The sequence below is a fragment of the Carya illinoinensis genome, chromosome 5 (genome assembly GCF_018687715.1).
Source record: "Carya illinoinensis cultivar Pawnee chromosome 5, C.illinoinensisPawnee_v1, whole genome shotgun sequence".
NCBI classification, from domain to species: domain Eukaryota; kingdom Viridiplantae; phylum Streptophyta; class Magnoliopsida; order Fagales; family Juglandaceae; genus Carya; species Carya illinoinensis.
Genome location: NC_056756.1, coordinates 26,197,869 through 26,214,460, shown reverse-complemented (window position 1 = coordinate 26,214,460; position 16,592 = coordinate 26,197,869). Strand labels below are relative to the sequence as shown.

Here is a 16,592-nt window from a genome sequence, read left to right as displayed (position 1 = left end):
TGATAGTCAGCACGAGGGACCCCCTGACATATCACTTGTTGGTGTCTTCTAGTTGGTTGTGGCCATATAGAGTAGCATCCTTGAGGAAACAAGCTTCAATGTGTGTGTGCCTATGAGCAATGAGCTCTAGTGTGACGAATGAATGCTTATGTGCAAAGCCTAGGAACAAATACCAATGTGATGAGAAACTATATGGAGAAAGAATGTTACTTTACTTAAATAGGCCGACTACTGGTTTCTTACAGGTTTTCTAATATATAAAGTGGGTAACTTAAATAGTATTAATGTGTTTTTATCTATTTTGCACAAGGAAATGGCAATGTCTAGAGAGGGTGATTCCTTGCCATACATATATGTATATGTTTTCACTAAGAGGGTGATTCCTCACCTGGTTTTGTGGATGAATGTAACAGTATGGGTGGGGGTGATTCTTCTCCACACATATATGTGTCCCTCTAGTATTTACATGAAATGTTTTCATAGCATCTTCGATTGCATTATCTCTCATTAGTAGTCTTATCATAGCTGTCTAATCTACCTATGGTTTCATTCTAAGGACCATAGATTTTGATGCAAGAATAGACCCTTGCATGATGCTTAAGCAAGAGGAGTCAATCTTGCTAGAGTCTTGATCAAGGAGCCTAAGGCTCGTCTTAGCACCAGTACTCATCATAGCTACCTTGTACCTTTAGTCTCATTTGTAATTAGGTTGGCCACTTATGGTGACTAACTTTATATATTTTGGACGATGTAAGGTTTTGACGATAATGAAGGGTAAGAAGTCCCTTTTGTTAAGTTTAGCATTCTAATACTGTATTAATCTCATTGTTACCACAACGTATTTTATGGGGTGTTGACCAGTTGGCCAGCATCCTTCTCGATCATTACATGCCTAGATTTCTTCTGGGGTGTTGACCAATTGGCCAGCATCCTTGGTACTACAGACGTGATGACCCAATACTTTTTTGGATAGTTTAATTAGAATTTTTGGCCCAATGTTTGACTAGTTGGAGTCCTTAGGAGATCACTTTGGCCTATTAGCCTAGGCATGCAAGCCCACTTATGGCCCAAAGGTCTTTGCAGTATTCAGCCAAGGGAGAGGCTTGTGGCGCCAACTTGGGAAGAGGAAGAGGTTGTTTTACTCTTTCCCTAGGAGTCCCATCATTTGAAACCTAGGGAAAAGGCTTTCCTAGTAAGTAGCTAATTGCCACTTGGAAACCATGTAGGAGGGCTTCTAAAAAGAAGCCAAAAGAAGATAGGAGTGTGGAAGGGTCGACACACTTAGGGCACACACTCTTCTCACCAACCACTTGCCATATGACACACATGCACATCCTACCCAGTAGACACAATGAACCTAGACGTGAAATGGGGTAATGGGAATGAGAGAATTAGGGTTTCGGTAACCCAAAAGCGCCTACAAGTCACCCACAAGATTTTGACATTTCCTACAAATATTGTACAATGATTTGGGAAAGGAAAAGGCACCTGGAGCTACTAAACATTGGAGGCACAAAATTTGCCCTGAGATTTTGGCTAAGTGGAGTGCATGCCAACCATGAAAAGCCACCACTCTTTTTTACACTTGTCACACATGAAGGAGGGGCAAGAGAATTTCTAGAAGCATCCAATCATGAGGTGTGCCTAGAACACAACAAACACTAGTTCTTAGGAGTCTTAACCACCATAACACAACACCCATTCCCATGCCACTTGTCATGCATTGAGAGTTTCTAGGAAAGACACTTGGGGAAGAGGAATAGAAGCATGTGAAAAAAGGAAAAGGCACATGGGGGATGCCAATGGTCTCACACACACATCCCCAAGAGGCCTTAGGGTTTTGGCCAAAGGGCTTCATGCCTACCCAAAGAGAAGACAACCACCAATTTGCCAAGTGTCATGCATGCACCTAGGATGGGGATATTCTCGAAGAAGGTAGTGATAAGGAAGGAGAAATGTTGCATAGGGAAGCCACACACATGCAACCCCAAGACTCTAGAAGAAATCTTTGAGGGAATTGTGAAACAAAGAGGGGCAGCTACCACAAACGCATCCACACACTCCACTTAACACAGGGCAAGCATGCACACACCCAACCCTAGATATTTGCTTAGGGTTTCTATAAAAAGTTTTGTATGCCCCAATGGTTCATTGAACCTAGACTTATAGGAGGGACACCAAAGGGGAAGATGAAGAGGTTCAGCCAAATGATGAAGGGCATGCCACATGGCTCCCATGCATAGGGTTCTTATTTTCTTTTCTCAATGAGGGAATTGTGTGAGAAAAATAAAGGAACATATCAAAGGGAATGGGGGCCGAAGGCTAAGAGGTCTTTTGATGCCATTTTCGGTTTTCATACCTTGCATTTATTCTTCTTCTCATCTCACATGACCATGCTAGTTTCTTTTCATTTTCTAGCGTCCCAAACGCACGTGTCTCACTTTCTCCCCAAGCAAAAGACCACAAACACCATACCAATCCTATTTCCCTCTAGCCATGAGTATGGAAAGGAGTTAGGAGCAAGCTCTTCAAGAAGAAGCCACACGATAAAAACCCTAAACTCTCATTACCCACACTCACACACTAACACGAGGCTAATGGGGTAGCTAGGGCTAGGTTTTGGGGAAAACCCCATCATCACATGAATGTTTGGTCTTACATTTAGAGGTTTCTTGAGGGAAACTAGGGTTTCCAAGGAAGGAGACTGAAACTTGGGTTTCCTAGGAAAGAGACCAAAACTACAGATGTGAGCTCTGAAGGAAGACAAGGCCTTCGGCAAGTACTAGATAGAATAAGTCGTGATCTTTTGCATGCTTTCAAGGAATCTCATCCATAGCGCACGACATGAACACTACACCTTGGCCATGTGCACACTCACACACCCAATACCTAGCAATGGTCAAGGGAAACATGACCACTGTTAGACCAAGGGCCTCAAGGCTGAATGCTTGGAGTGCTCCATGGACAAGAAAGAGAAAGTCCTAGCACATACACACACATGTTTGATTAGGGTTTATGTTTTTATCATATCTAATTGATTAAACAAATGTCTTTACAACTTGCTTAATCGTATTATCTTACTTTGGATTTTTGTAAGTAGACTCTCAATCTACCCTCAGATAATGTTCATATATGCCATGTAAACTTTGCATTGTTGTTGTTGACATGTGACCTAGTAATGGTTGATGAAACTATTCCTTGTTATTAGTTTTCACATGATGGTTGCCATGATTGTGTGCTCTTGATGATTCGGCCATGCTTAGACATAGAAATTGAGAAACTATTCCTTGTGTATCATGCTTTGTAATTGATTTACATGAAGATTGTCATAATTATGTGCTTTTAACAACTCAGCCACACATAGTTATTGGGTTTTTGAAATTGTTTCATGCCTTAGTATGTATCGAATGATATTGCCTATGTTTTTGTATCAAGTAAACCACATGTTCTAAAATTTTCAAGCCAAAACATGAAATTTCAAATGTGTCACATGATATTGTCATATGATCACTTAGTCCTTGCAATCTACATGTTGATATGGTCCATGAAAAGAAAAAGAGTTAGATGTTCATGTCACATGCATTTTAGGTTGTGCATTGTTTTCAACAAAAAAAGTTTGTTTTGTTCTATCACAACCCCAAGTGTTAGGCTAGGGGAATTTCCTGGTGGAACTCCTCTGTCCACTTTGAAGTGCATAAATTAGAGTAGTAGCCCCTAGTCATTGAAGTACAAATGGCAGACCTCGAATAGATACTTCTAAAGGGTTTTAGAGTGGGGTAGCACCTAAAGGTAGTGATTACCACATGTGTTATATGTGGTGAAGGAAAAAATGGCAAACTGTTGCATAAAAAAAGGACTTTGACGTAGACACCTCAATCAAGTGAGCCAGTTAGGTGATGTGGCAACTAGAAGGGAGCCCACAGTGCATAGGAGAACTGTGAGGTATCCAATCGTATGCTACAAGAAGTGAAAAGGAAATAAGTAAAATATGTGTAGTGAACTGCTCAATGTGAAAAGAAAAAAGATGTTTTATTGTAATGTTAAAAGATCTCTATCATATGTTTCTGAAGGTTAAGATTGCATAAGTTAAGTTTTGGATCAAGTACATGTCCATGTATTTATCTCATGGTTTGCCTTTATAAGCTAATGTTGTATGTTTGTTTGTTTGTTGTTTCTCTGCTTACTGAGATTTCTCAAAATCTCACCTTGGTAGTTTCCACTACCATTCTAAACTTGGAATGGTAGAAGTTATGATAGGTGTAGATACAAACCATGGGGAAATGCAAGAGAGTAGATCCCCCACTCACAAAGGAGGCCCCAAAGAGCCTTGAGTGCCCGGTGGAGCCATCTATAAAAGATAGGCTCAAAGCAGCCGATTTCTTCATAAGCGAAGTATTCAAGCTTTTCGAGGACTTGAAGAAAATTATCAACAAGGACGAAACAAAGCAGGCTCTAGAAAGAGTAACCTTAGAAAGAAAATAATTATCAGAGGGATATGGTTTTAAAACCCTATTGTATTTTTGTGGAATTTGAACACATAATTTGTGTGACGCCCCCAAATCCCCACGTACGGACACGGAGAAATCGAGACGTCCGGATGATGACATCACGGGTCACCACCCTATTGACGAGTGCCAAGTGTGTGTATAAGCAACAAATGTGCACGAAGAAACACGCAGCGGATAGCAAAGTCCTAAACTAAGTACCAGAATTTTTCGTTGTTTAATACAAAGCTGTTCAAAACATACATATTAAAATATTACAAACTACAATTATTGTTTTAAAACCAACTCCAAAGCATAAACTTCATCTCAATACTCTGGCGGAGCCGCATCCTCGGGCTCAGCCTCCTCCTCTTTTTCAAACTCTGCACCAAAATCTACGGAACCAAAAATGGGGCCGCAGGTAAGTAAAATCCAAATACCACTAGATAAAAACATATAAAACTCAAACAATATGCATAAAAGAAAAGCCAATGCACATGATCCGTAAAACCATATTTTTCCATTCACGCCAAAAACCCATTTGGCCCAAAAACATATCGTTTAAAACCAAGCCTCGCCATTATCCCAGATAATGGCCCAAACTACCATTTTTCCAGAAAATGGATCACAAAGCCTCAAACCAAACCTCGCCATTTTCCCAGAAAATGGCCCGTAACCAAAACCATAAAAACGATCCAAATATGCATGCACCATGATCTCCCCTAGGGATCATCCGCACACTTTGACTCTGTGCCACACCACAGGTAATGTCTACGTGTGTGACACCTAAAGGAGTGATGCCCAGTACTCGCGCCCAGCGCGTCCCTGGCCAGGCCATCCTCTAGTCCCCGCCACTCTAGGGACCACAGAGTCAACACGACAACGTTACCGTATCGTGCGATCCGATTGTCGCCCTACGACAACCCAAGGGATGTCACTCAGTATTATCCACTCCCGAGTGACCAGAGGAGCTCCACCAAGATAATGCCCCATCCCGACTTGGGGTCGTGATACACACGCACCCGAAAATCCATTTACGCTAACAAAACATGATTTTCTCAATTTAAATAAAATGCACGTGCATGCACCATGTAAATGCAACCTCAATGCACAAAACAACCAATCACAAATCAACAATCCAAGCAACTCCGTCCTCAATCCATAAGACCCCCAAACTCCTCGGACTCAGTCCAGAATCAACCAACCAACCAGATAATTTATTATAAGAGCAAAATATATTTAAATCCAAAAGTAGAGTTTGGAAAATATTTACAGTGCTATACGGTAATTTTTGAAAGCTCGCGGCGTTGCAAAAAGCGGAGAAAAAGCAACGTAACAGTGTATTTTAAACTGTGGCCGTGGGTAATAAATTACCCACTTTCGAACGGTGACAAAGCAAGACGCGAAATTGATAGGGAATGGACTTGAGATGTTTATTAAGCTAAAGGAAGTGAGTTTTGGCCGTGGGTGGCGGTGGAAACGGCAGTGGAAGGCCAAAAATGGGCTGAATAGAGATGAGCTCATGGGAGCTGCTCCGGCAACAGATCGAGGGTGAAATTAGGTGGGTTAGGTCAGGGTAAGGGAAGAAGTTGTGAAAAGGTGGTGGCCGGAGGTGGAACGACGGTGCTGGAAAAGCTCAAAAACCGTGTGGCTTGGAGGAGCTCGTGGCGGCTAACAGTGGCTCGGATGGATGTGAAACTTGGTGGGGATGTTCACCGGTGGGAGGGGAAGAAAACTGGGTGGGTGGGTAAAACCACTATTGTCCTAGGGGAAATATTGTACCAAATATTAGGTTTGAAATCTTAAAGCTATAGGCATGCATCCTCATGGAAATATGACAGGAAGAGAAGTGTGCAGTGTGGGCCATGACCTAAGTAAAAAAGGGTGGTTCCCTTACGTAAATGAAGCTAACATGTGTTAGTTTTGTACATTTTAGAAGGAAAGGGAATCTATAGAACGTAGAGTTGTGAGGAGACCTCTCCGAGATTGAGAGATCAGGAGGAAAAGAACCCTTTGTTGGAAGGAGGACAAACGATAATGGAAGCCATCCACAAAATGATGGAAGTTTATGAAACTAGATGGCACAAGGGCAAATGTCCAATAAGTGGTTTATTGACTTGGAAAGAACCTTCGACATAAGTGGGTGTACAGAGGAATGGAAGGTTTGGTATTCTAGACATTTGCTTCAAGGAGACGTTGGCATATGGTGGGACATGAAGTGACAATTGTTGGTTCGCAAGTTGGGAGACATAGCTACTCTCACCTGAGAACAATTTAAGAAGGAATTTGATGTAGGACAACCAAATGGTAGAAGAATATGTGGCCCAATTTATGGAGTTGGAAAGATTTTCCCCTCATCTAATCAACACATAGAAGATGCATGCCCAGAAATTTCAAGAGGGGCCGTAATCACATATTCATAATCAAGTTGTGTGCCTAATGTAACATATCTTAGGAGAATATAAAATTAATATAATCATTTAATTATTATTATTATTATTATTTTATAATATTGAGGTTTTATTTATTGAATATTATTATAAATATTAACCAAAATTCTGTTTTAATTTTATCTGATGGAAACACTACTGATTGAGTCTCTAATGAATTACCAATTCCTCTATAAATGTGAAAAATGTGCCTGAGTTAGTTTTAACTACACCAAAACTCACTAAAAATAAACCACACTTCACTTCACGCCACCCCCTTCGTTATCCTGGTATTTTCGGTGTCTATAAACTGAGTCTTTCTCTTGCAAATTTACTGAACCACTTTGAATTGAACATGTACAAGATGGTTTCTATCCATTTATTCCTTCTATGTCTATAATTTCAATCATAGAAAAGCCTTAAGGAAACAACACAAACCAAGTTTAGAAACTAAGCCACTATTTCATGTAAGCAAATCAAGCCTTATAGCCACCATGATTCTCTACTACTTCTCCTTCATTTTGTGTTTCACCACCACAGTCAAAAGAGACCCCAATCATTGCTGACATTTTTCCTCAATCCCATGTTTGCTCCACCTGCTTTTGCCCTTTCTTAGTAAGATCATACCGATTCCTCTTCCTAATTTCTACACCATTTTTTGATCCAAATAGTGACTGAAACTGAGCCCAGTTCCATCAAAAGTTACCACCATTGATCTCATTCTAGTCACTTAGAACCATCATCGCACGTCATCCCTCTCTTTCAATAAGTCACACACATTTTTTATTCCTCTACTCTATTAAACTCCAAAAGCTAATAGCACCATTCATCTTCCCACTATATTCCAAAACTATCGTTGTTGCCGACATCCCCTAGCTCAGACTCCAAGTCTAGTGCCATCGCACTATTCCTCTTTCAGTGAGCTCTCTGTCTCCAACTTCTTTGTTACTGAGCACATATGCCTCTGTTATGGTTTTTATTTCCTTGCTTTAAATAGCATAAACTTGTGCTAAAGGACAAATAGTGTTAAGCCCTTCCCAATAAAGTTGTCTTGTAGTCTACTATAGCTCCTATGTACTCTCAGTCACTCAATAAATATTTGCGTGTCCTCAAGGTCGAAAGGTGCTTCTTAAAGTTCTATAAAGATGGTTACCCTATAATAGAGTAACTTTAGAAATGATATTACGTTTATGCCCTTGTTTTGTAGCCTTCAATGAGTTAAACCCTTTTCCGTCACTTGCCCTTTCTTTCCATTCTTGTAATGCTTTGTTAAGTTGAGATTTGCTTCTTCTTCTTCTTTTACTCTTCAGCAAGCATATAGAGATTCAACCTTATTACAAATTTGCCCTTATTTCCTTTCACGTGAAAGTTACTTTTATGTTTTTTTTTTTTTGGTTAAGCATGTGCAAACCATTATAAAATTCAGTCACGATTTATAGATCATTGATATGGCCAAGGGAGAATATTGGCTCTGTTAGGGTTTGTTTCACATGATGATGATACTATGGCTGCCATTAAGAGTCCTCCAGGCCCTTTGGCATCAGGTGGGAGAAAATGTAAGTTTGCCAATTTGGTTTCACAAATGCCTCAGCCCCTTTCTGAGGTGATACTGCCTTTTTGCCATCCTAAGGTAATGGATGGAGAAGTGTTCATGCAATTCACTAAAGAAGAATTGGAGCAATTGGCTCAACCTTTCTATTTTGCTATCATCATGAAATTCTTGCACCAACGGCTATCTCTTGATTGGATTAGAAGCTTCATTTCATTTCTCTAACGAGGAAGATTTTCTGAAGGCTATGACAAGGGAGAGCTGTGATGTTGATAGTATTCTTTATCATGTGTTTCAGTGGTTGATTGATTTCTCTGAGGAATCAAAACCAAATATGGCTTCTGTTTGGATCATGCTTCCTGGACTCCCACCGAATTTTTATCATAAAGCTTTTCTCAAGCATATTACGACACCTATTGGCAATTACTTGGTGTGCTACATGCACAGATGGTGCAAGAGTATGTGTTTTGATGAATGTCGCACAACCATCAACTCAATCTTTTTTGATTGGGACTCCAAAAAAACCTACAATTATTCTTCAAGAAGTGGTTTATGAAACTTTGCCTACATTTTGTGTAAGATGCAAGGTCCAAGGGCACAATCAATTGACTTGCAAAGTGACGGACAAATATGGGAAAAAGAAAAAGTCAGGACATGTATGGGTTAAAAACGAACCAGATCCTTTGAAGATGCTTGGGTAGTTCTAGTGGAAGAACTAAAGGAAAAAAATCTTGATGGTGAAATTCTGTTACACCCCTAGTCCCTGCTTGGGAATGGACAATGATTGAAGTGTCGGGATATGCAATGTAAGCTTACATACCCCTCGTACATGATAGTTAAGATGCATGCTCCTATAATGTTTCTAACAGTATGGAATAAATCACAACGAAATAGGTCATCTCATAAAATGTTGTACCAGAATAAAATTAATATCTCAACTTCATTCATAGCTTTTAAATCATACTTCTCAATAATGGAGTATCAAACTCCTCGTTACATCATAACAAGTTTTGTCTTGAAAGGCCTTAATAATTATTAAGGCATCCTTCTAATCTCAACTATCTCCAAGTAGGTCATGACTGAATTTGTTCATTCTTTGAGTTGAGCACATCCTTTGCCTTGATCATCATCCTGACTTTCTACTTCTGGTCCTGTCACAATGAGATTTCAAGAAATCACAGAAAGTAAGCACATAACATACAATGATTAACATAAGCATACAAGTGGCAAATCTTGGAATGCATGCGTGCACATGTACTTGACACATGATGTGACTGAAGACTTGACTTATGCACTTGACCTTTTTCAAATAACATGTAACATAATTCTTTGACTTTTTGGAAAAACATACTTTTGTCATCATTTATATATTGGTTAATCATGTGATCCTATGATCCGAAACATATCATATCATATCACATTATTCCTATCATGTGATCCTTTTCATATCATATCATATTGTATGATTCACATGATATGATCCATATCATATAATGTAGGCACATTGCCTTGTTCTTATAACACATGTGGATACATCATGCTCCCATATCAAAATACATACATAGAACTATGAAATTAAGCCTTGGCCGAAACATATAGGTGCAAAAACATGAAAAATCATGACTTAATCATGTTTCAAACTTTAAACATATTACTTAGAAATCAAAGCATAATGGAGCAAAGCATGAAATCATAGCATTTGGTTAAGATCTAAAACATCTAACACATGATTAGCCAAATCATCAAGTATCACAAATTAACACCATTGTTTTCCTTAAAACTAAAACATACAAAGGGCATTCTTGTTATTTTCATTTTAAACCAAGAGCAAGTTAAGTGTATACTTATAAAAATCCCCATAAAGAAATGAATAGCAAGCTGTAAATCGAAGTGTAACTAGTTAGGATGAGGGTTCCGAAAGCTGTAATCAGTGATCTTGAGTGTGTGGGGTTTCTAGGGTTATCACTAGGGCTCAAACAAAACTAGACCATTTAGCCTCTAGGGTTTTGAGTCAAGAAACTCTTTCATTTTCCTTGTGTTCTTATTCTAATCATATAGGTATGGTGGAAATAGTCAAGAGTGGCTAATTACATGGGGGACTTATGGCCCCCATTTTTTAGTTTAAAAATTTCTAGGAAATCCTAGTTTGCTTCACTTGAAAATGGTGTTGAAATCATGTGTGCTTCACTATATTCGAACCCTTTAGAGATCCCCATCTCTTCTTTGAGTTGAAAATGTGTGGTGTGTGTAGAAAATCAAGGAAAACTGAGTCCTCACCATGTCTCCTCCTTGCTAATGTCAAAAATCCCTCCTCGAGTAAAGCTTCCTTTGTTTGGTTGGAAAGAAAGTGTGAGAAAGTGAGAAATCCTCAAGTGGTAATGTAAGAGAGTGTGGAGAGGATAAGAGCATGCAAAAATTCAAAAATGGCAAAAGAGAAAAAGCCCTTGGGTGTGTAACTCCTCCCCCTTTAATAAAGGTCACCAACAAAATCTCATTGGTTGCTAGTAACCCTTTGCATGAAGGACAAGTGGTGTAGCTAGTGCATGAGGTGCAAGTGGCATCTTGGCTTATGCATGTGGGACAAGTGATGCACTAGGCTTGACTATAAGGAGCATAAATCTTGAAAAGTGTTATTGAACAGAATAATCTTGCCAAGTGGCATGGGTCATTCAAAATCTAAGAATATCCTTGCATGGGTGCCACATGTCTAAGCTCCTATTTCTTTTTCATCCTTGCCTCTCATTGCAAAGTCCAAAAGATCCTCCACATGAGTGACAAGTGTCATGGCTCTCTTGCCAAAATTTGAAATCCTAAGAGGCTCCTTGGGCATGCCCCTCCAAATGGTCTAGATTCAATGAATCTCTAGGGCAAAATTGCCATTTGATAAATCCTAACCCTAGGCTTGAGCCTTGTAGACTTGTGCATGCTTGCCAAGTGGCAAGTGGCATGTAAGATGTGGGTGCATGTTCCCCATGCATCCTTCCACTTTTCCATGCGTCTCTTCCTTTTTTCACGTGTCCTTTCCTTTTCCCCATGTGTCTTTTCCTTTTCCCATGTGTCTTTTCTTTTTCCCATGCATGTCCTATACTCTTCCCTAAGCAAGAAGCTTCTTCCTCCTATGCATTTTCCCTAGGTGAATCTCCCACTTCCTTAAGTTTCTAAAAATCTCAAAACATGACATGTGGCAATGTAGGTAGGTGAAATGGATGTGTGCCCTAGGTGTGTGCCGAACCCTATATCCTTTTCCATCTTCTTAGCTTCTTCTAGAAGCCTTCAAGCATGTTTGCCAAGTGGCATCAATGTGCTAACCAAGGTGTTTCTTCCCAATGTGACTTTTCATGTACCATCGGTCCATTTTGTAGTCTAAGTGACAAGTGGCAAGTGATGGTTATGCTTGGAATAGTGGTGGCCAAAATAATAAGAGTAGATTAGTCCTTTGTGCACAAGTCTTTTTATCTTTTCTTCTAGAAGTTCATTGCATGGTTGACATATGGCAAAAACTGAAGATATCTTGAGTGTAGGCCAAATTTTCGAAATCCCCTTGTGTCCCTTTGGTTTCCCCAGGCAAATCACTTGGAAAATCCTCTTTTGTCTTTCCTAAGCTTTCTTTTCAAGAGCATCTACCTTGAAACTCGAATCACTTCTCTCCCCCCGCCCCCTTAGTCCACTATCATGACTAGATACATAGTGCCTCACATGTATGACACATGGCACTAGTGGTAAGGGTTTGGTCATTGGACTTTTGTTTCCTTGAAGGGGCTGAAATCTCCTATGGGCCTTGTGAGCCCTTCTTGTGGGCTTCCATGCCTAATGCTCCCATATCCAAAATATAAAAAAATATCTATAGGCATCCTCTATTACCTTGCATGGTCCAATAACTATACATAAACTGCTAATAAAAATACGAATGAAGACTTGGCAAAATTTGGGATATTACAAATTTATCCAACGAAGTGGGTGATGATTTGTGGGAAAAGGCCATTGAAGAAGAGTCTTAGGATTTGGAACAAACTAATGCTATTCATGATGACGTCCAGGAATTGTATGGTAACCAGGATTAGGTGCATGAGTTTTCATGTGAGAAGGGTGGTCTTGTGATGCCCTGAAATTCCGTTTGGGATCGGACGGACATTTGAAACGTCGAGACATGCAACACAAGGTTACCTGCCCCCGTTCCTGACATATAAGATGCAATGTTCCTAACATGCATCTAACAATATGCAATATTCGCAGCGGATAAATTTTTTCTTTAGCAATACTATGCGCCAAATTGAAAATATCCCAAATACTTAAAACATACTTCATACATAAAAACCCATTGAACAACTAAGATCACAACACTAGTCCAAAATGGTTATGATCTAAAAAGTACTAGAGATGCAACTCAATCGTACAAGTAGTAATTTACGTTAATTACTATATTAACATTGATGTCGCACCGTCGCTTAGTCAACTGTGTCTAGTTGATCAGCTCCTAATTCTCCTTCAGGACCTGTAACAAGATCTACCATTCGGGGGGAATGGTAGTTGGGACTATCAAAGTGAGATTTGATTACAAATCTCAGTAAGTTAACAAAAAAACTTCCACACAAGCTAATGATACGTGGATGATAGTAAAAACATAAATGCATAATCAAATTCATAAGTAATTAAAGCATAACTTGGCGTACAACATAGCATAATTGACATAACTTAAATTGAAACATGAACTGAGCTTGACTTGACATGAACTTGATCTGAAACTTGACTTAGCATGAACTTGCTCTAAAACTTGAATTAACATGAACATGATATGAAACTTAACTTATCATGAACTTATTCTGAAACTTGACTTAATATGAACGTGATATGAAACTTGACTTATCATGAACTTGTTCTGAAACTTAACTTAACATGAAAAATACATACTCCACAGTTATTGTGGCCCCATGTATTCTACGTGTAAATACATACTCCACAGTTGTTGTGGCCCCATGTATTCTACACAAACTTGACTTAACATGAAAAATACATACTCCACAGTTGTTGTGGCCCCATGTATTCTACACAAACTTGACTTAACATGAAAAATACATACTCCACAGTTGTTGTGGCACCATGTATTCTACGTGTAAATACATACTCCACAGTTGTTGTGGGCCCATGTATTCTACGAAAACTTATTCTTTAACTGCTTAAATACATACTCCATAGTTGTTGTGGCCTCATGTATTCTACGTGTCACAATTGCTGTGTCTCACGTAATGTATGCATCACAATTGCTGTGACCCCATACATAAGTAATCAAGATGAAACGTGACTAGAATATGAAATGACTGAAGTCCTGACATAACATAACGTAAGTTGAACATAACTTGAAATACATGACTAACTTGAGATAGAAACATTTCGTAACATGGCATAACATATAATAGACAACATATTTAACATGACGTACTTGCAACATTAAATATTACATGACTTGACATACATGTAATAGATGGTATACTTAGCATGACGTACTTGTAAGGTACAGTATACATGACAGAATATATTATGTAACAGATAAAAATTGATGACAGAATAAATTTTGTATAATAGACAATTACGTGATAACTTGGCATGGCATGACATATATGATAATACACATACATACACTGTAGTTCCTTTACTTAGCACACATACACAATAGACTGCTAGTAAGTTAAAAGCTAACTTACCTCAATCTCCGCGTTTCTTATAAAACTTCAAATGCGATCACGAGGAACTGTAATTAGTGATTCTAAAAGTTAGAATTAAATCACTAATAATTTGAAATATGGAAAATACTAACTTAAAGAGTAAAATTTTCATTTTACTCTTCACATGTGGGAAAATGACCGTTTTACCCATAACTTAAGGATTTTGCATACTAACTCCAAAAGTTTCCAAAATTTACATTTCTCATGTAAATTTTGTCCTAAACTTAACTATCAACTCAGAAAATTTAAAACAAAACACAACTATGAAAAACACACTATGGCCGAAACATCCATAGGCCATTTCCCTTGATTTTTGTTGCAATTCCTTCCAACTTCAAAACTCATGCTTAAACCAAAATTTTGCAACAAACATCTTCCAATCCTAAGTTTAAAACCATACTTAAAACATCCATTTAGAAAAAGCTAATAATCAACACCAAACTTTTTTGTAAAAAGATCCAAGTACTTGAATCACAAGTTTTGACCTTAAATCAAAACATCTCCAAGAATTTCAAAAATCAAATCTTACTTCTAACATATTCAAAATATCATCCTAACATCAACCATGATTTAAATCATCAAACTAAAGTCACCAAAATCACAAATTAACATTTGGAGTTTTTGGTTTTACACTTAGTCCAAAAAAAGAAACTTTTTCCTTAACTAGTTTTGATAAATCTCTTGATCTATAACTTATAAATATATGATCTTCAAACCAAACCATAATATGGTTTAAAAAGATGTCCTAAAACATATATAAGCTTCTAATTCAAGATCACATGGTTAGAAATTAACCAAAACATAAATTTAGCCAAGAATATCCACACTTTGGCTTATCTGAATATCTCTTTGCATAAAATTTCATATATTTGAAAATAATATCAAATATCTTCAAAATAATAATATAACATGTATATAAGATGCTTAGGATCCTCCAATAAAATTATCAAAGTCATTAGAATAGGTTTAGACCACCAAAGAGTTAAACTTTCTCAAAACAGAAACTGTTTTTCTTCTTCCAGTTTCTAAGTTTCTAAATCTAAGAAAATCTTTCATCAAAACCTTTAATCATGCGAAAATCCTCAACCAATAGTCATATATACATGTTAACAATACTCCATAAAAATTTTGGACCAATATCTATCCATTAGCTTGGTAAAAAACTCCAAACTATAACATATTCTCCAGTTTATCTCCCAGAATGACCTTTCTATAGTTTATATAATATTTGAATGACCAAATGATCTTCAAATGGGACAAATAAGATATCCATGTAAACTAGACTAAAAAAGGAACAACTTATATGAAGGATACTCTATGATAAAACACTTACAAAAGCTTCGAAATGGGCGTGCAAAAGAACTCCTAAAAGCTGTCCGAGAGAGAGTGTTTGATATTCTTTTAATGGAAAGTATAAATGAAGATAATTTCATGGGGAGGGGTGGCTGGAGATACTTATGGATGAGACATGGAAGAGATGAGGCTGGAGTGAGAGTTAAGTGTAGGACTCTCTTACCCGGAGTGAGAGTGGAGTATAAAACTCTCTTACCTAATAATATCTACAAAAATCAATTCAAGATATTTTTACCTAATAATATCTATGAAATTAGCTTAAAATATTTTTATCCAATAATATCCACAAAATTAGCTTAAGATATTTTTATCCAATAATATCTACAGTTTTGAACAGACGTTTTGTCCGAAAATATGAAAAAATGTTATTGCGTCATAAGACCTTAAATAACCCTCCGAGTCTAATGGCACAAACCATAATACATTTTGACACTTCTAACTATCTCCAATAATCAAAAATACACTTCTGATACCATAGTAAATAATAACACTAACTATGTAGTTAGACAAAAACCTATACGATTAATGGATTTGTGAAAACTTATGGGGTCTTCACGAGGTTCCTAAAGTTAATAGAAATTTCACAATTGAATTTCTAGCAGACTATTACAGGTCTAGTAGAGGGGGAATCTAGTGGGGCCCAGAATTTAGGGGACCCTTGTCAAGAAGTACCTCTTGTCAAAGAGTTGGGACCAAATGGAGAATATTTGTTGCAGCCATCTCCTTCTATTGGGCGTGTAGATGTCTTGGAACCAACACTAGATGCAACTATTTCAGATTTTGTTGGGTGTGTCGAAGGGGAGACTTCCAAGACCTTTTCAAATTCTGATGGTGAAAGAGACAATCATCATTTAAGGAGATAAAAATAGTGTCTCAAAGTCTAAACTAGGGAAGAAGGTGGTGTCTCAAGGTCGTCTTTTGCGCAGTTCTACTAGGGCTCCGACTGAGCCCTCTCACCCAAATTTATGATTGGTAAAATTTTATTTTGGGATGTTTGAGGTCTTGGAACCTTGAAAAAAATACTTTCGTCTTTGTTAAAACATCATAAACCAAAAAT

At 38.0% G+C, this 16,592-nt stretch overlaps 1 long non-coding RNA gene across 1 annotated transcript; it reads right to left on the bottom strand.

Moving 5' to 3' along the window:
• Positions 1 to 9,383: 9,383 nt before the first annotated feature.
• Positions 9,384 to 10,895, bottom strand: LOC122309243. The gene is made up of 2 exons (XR_006242384.1): positions 10,740 to 10,895; positions 9,384 to 9,613 (listed from the first exon to the last, which is right to left on the bottom strand). It is a non-coding gene; the product is annotated as an uncharacterized LOC122309243 (long non-coding RNA).
• Positions 10,896 to 16,592: the final 5,697 nt, after the last annotated feature.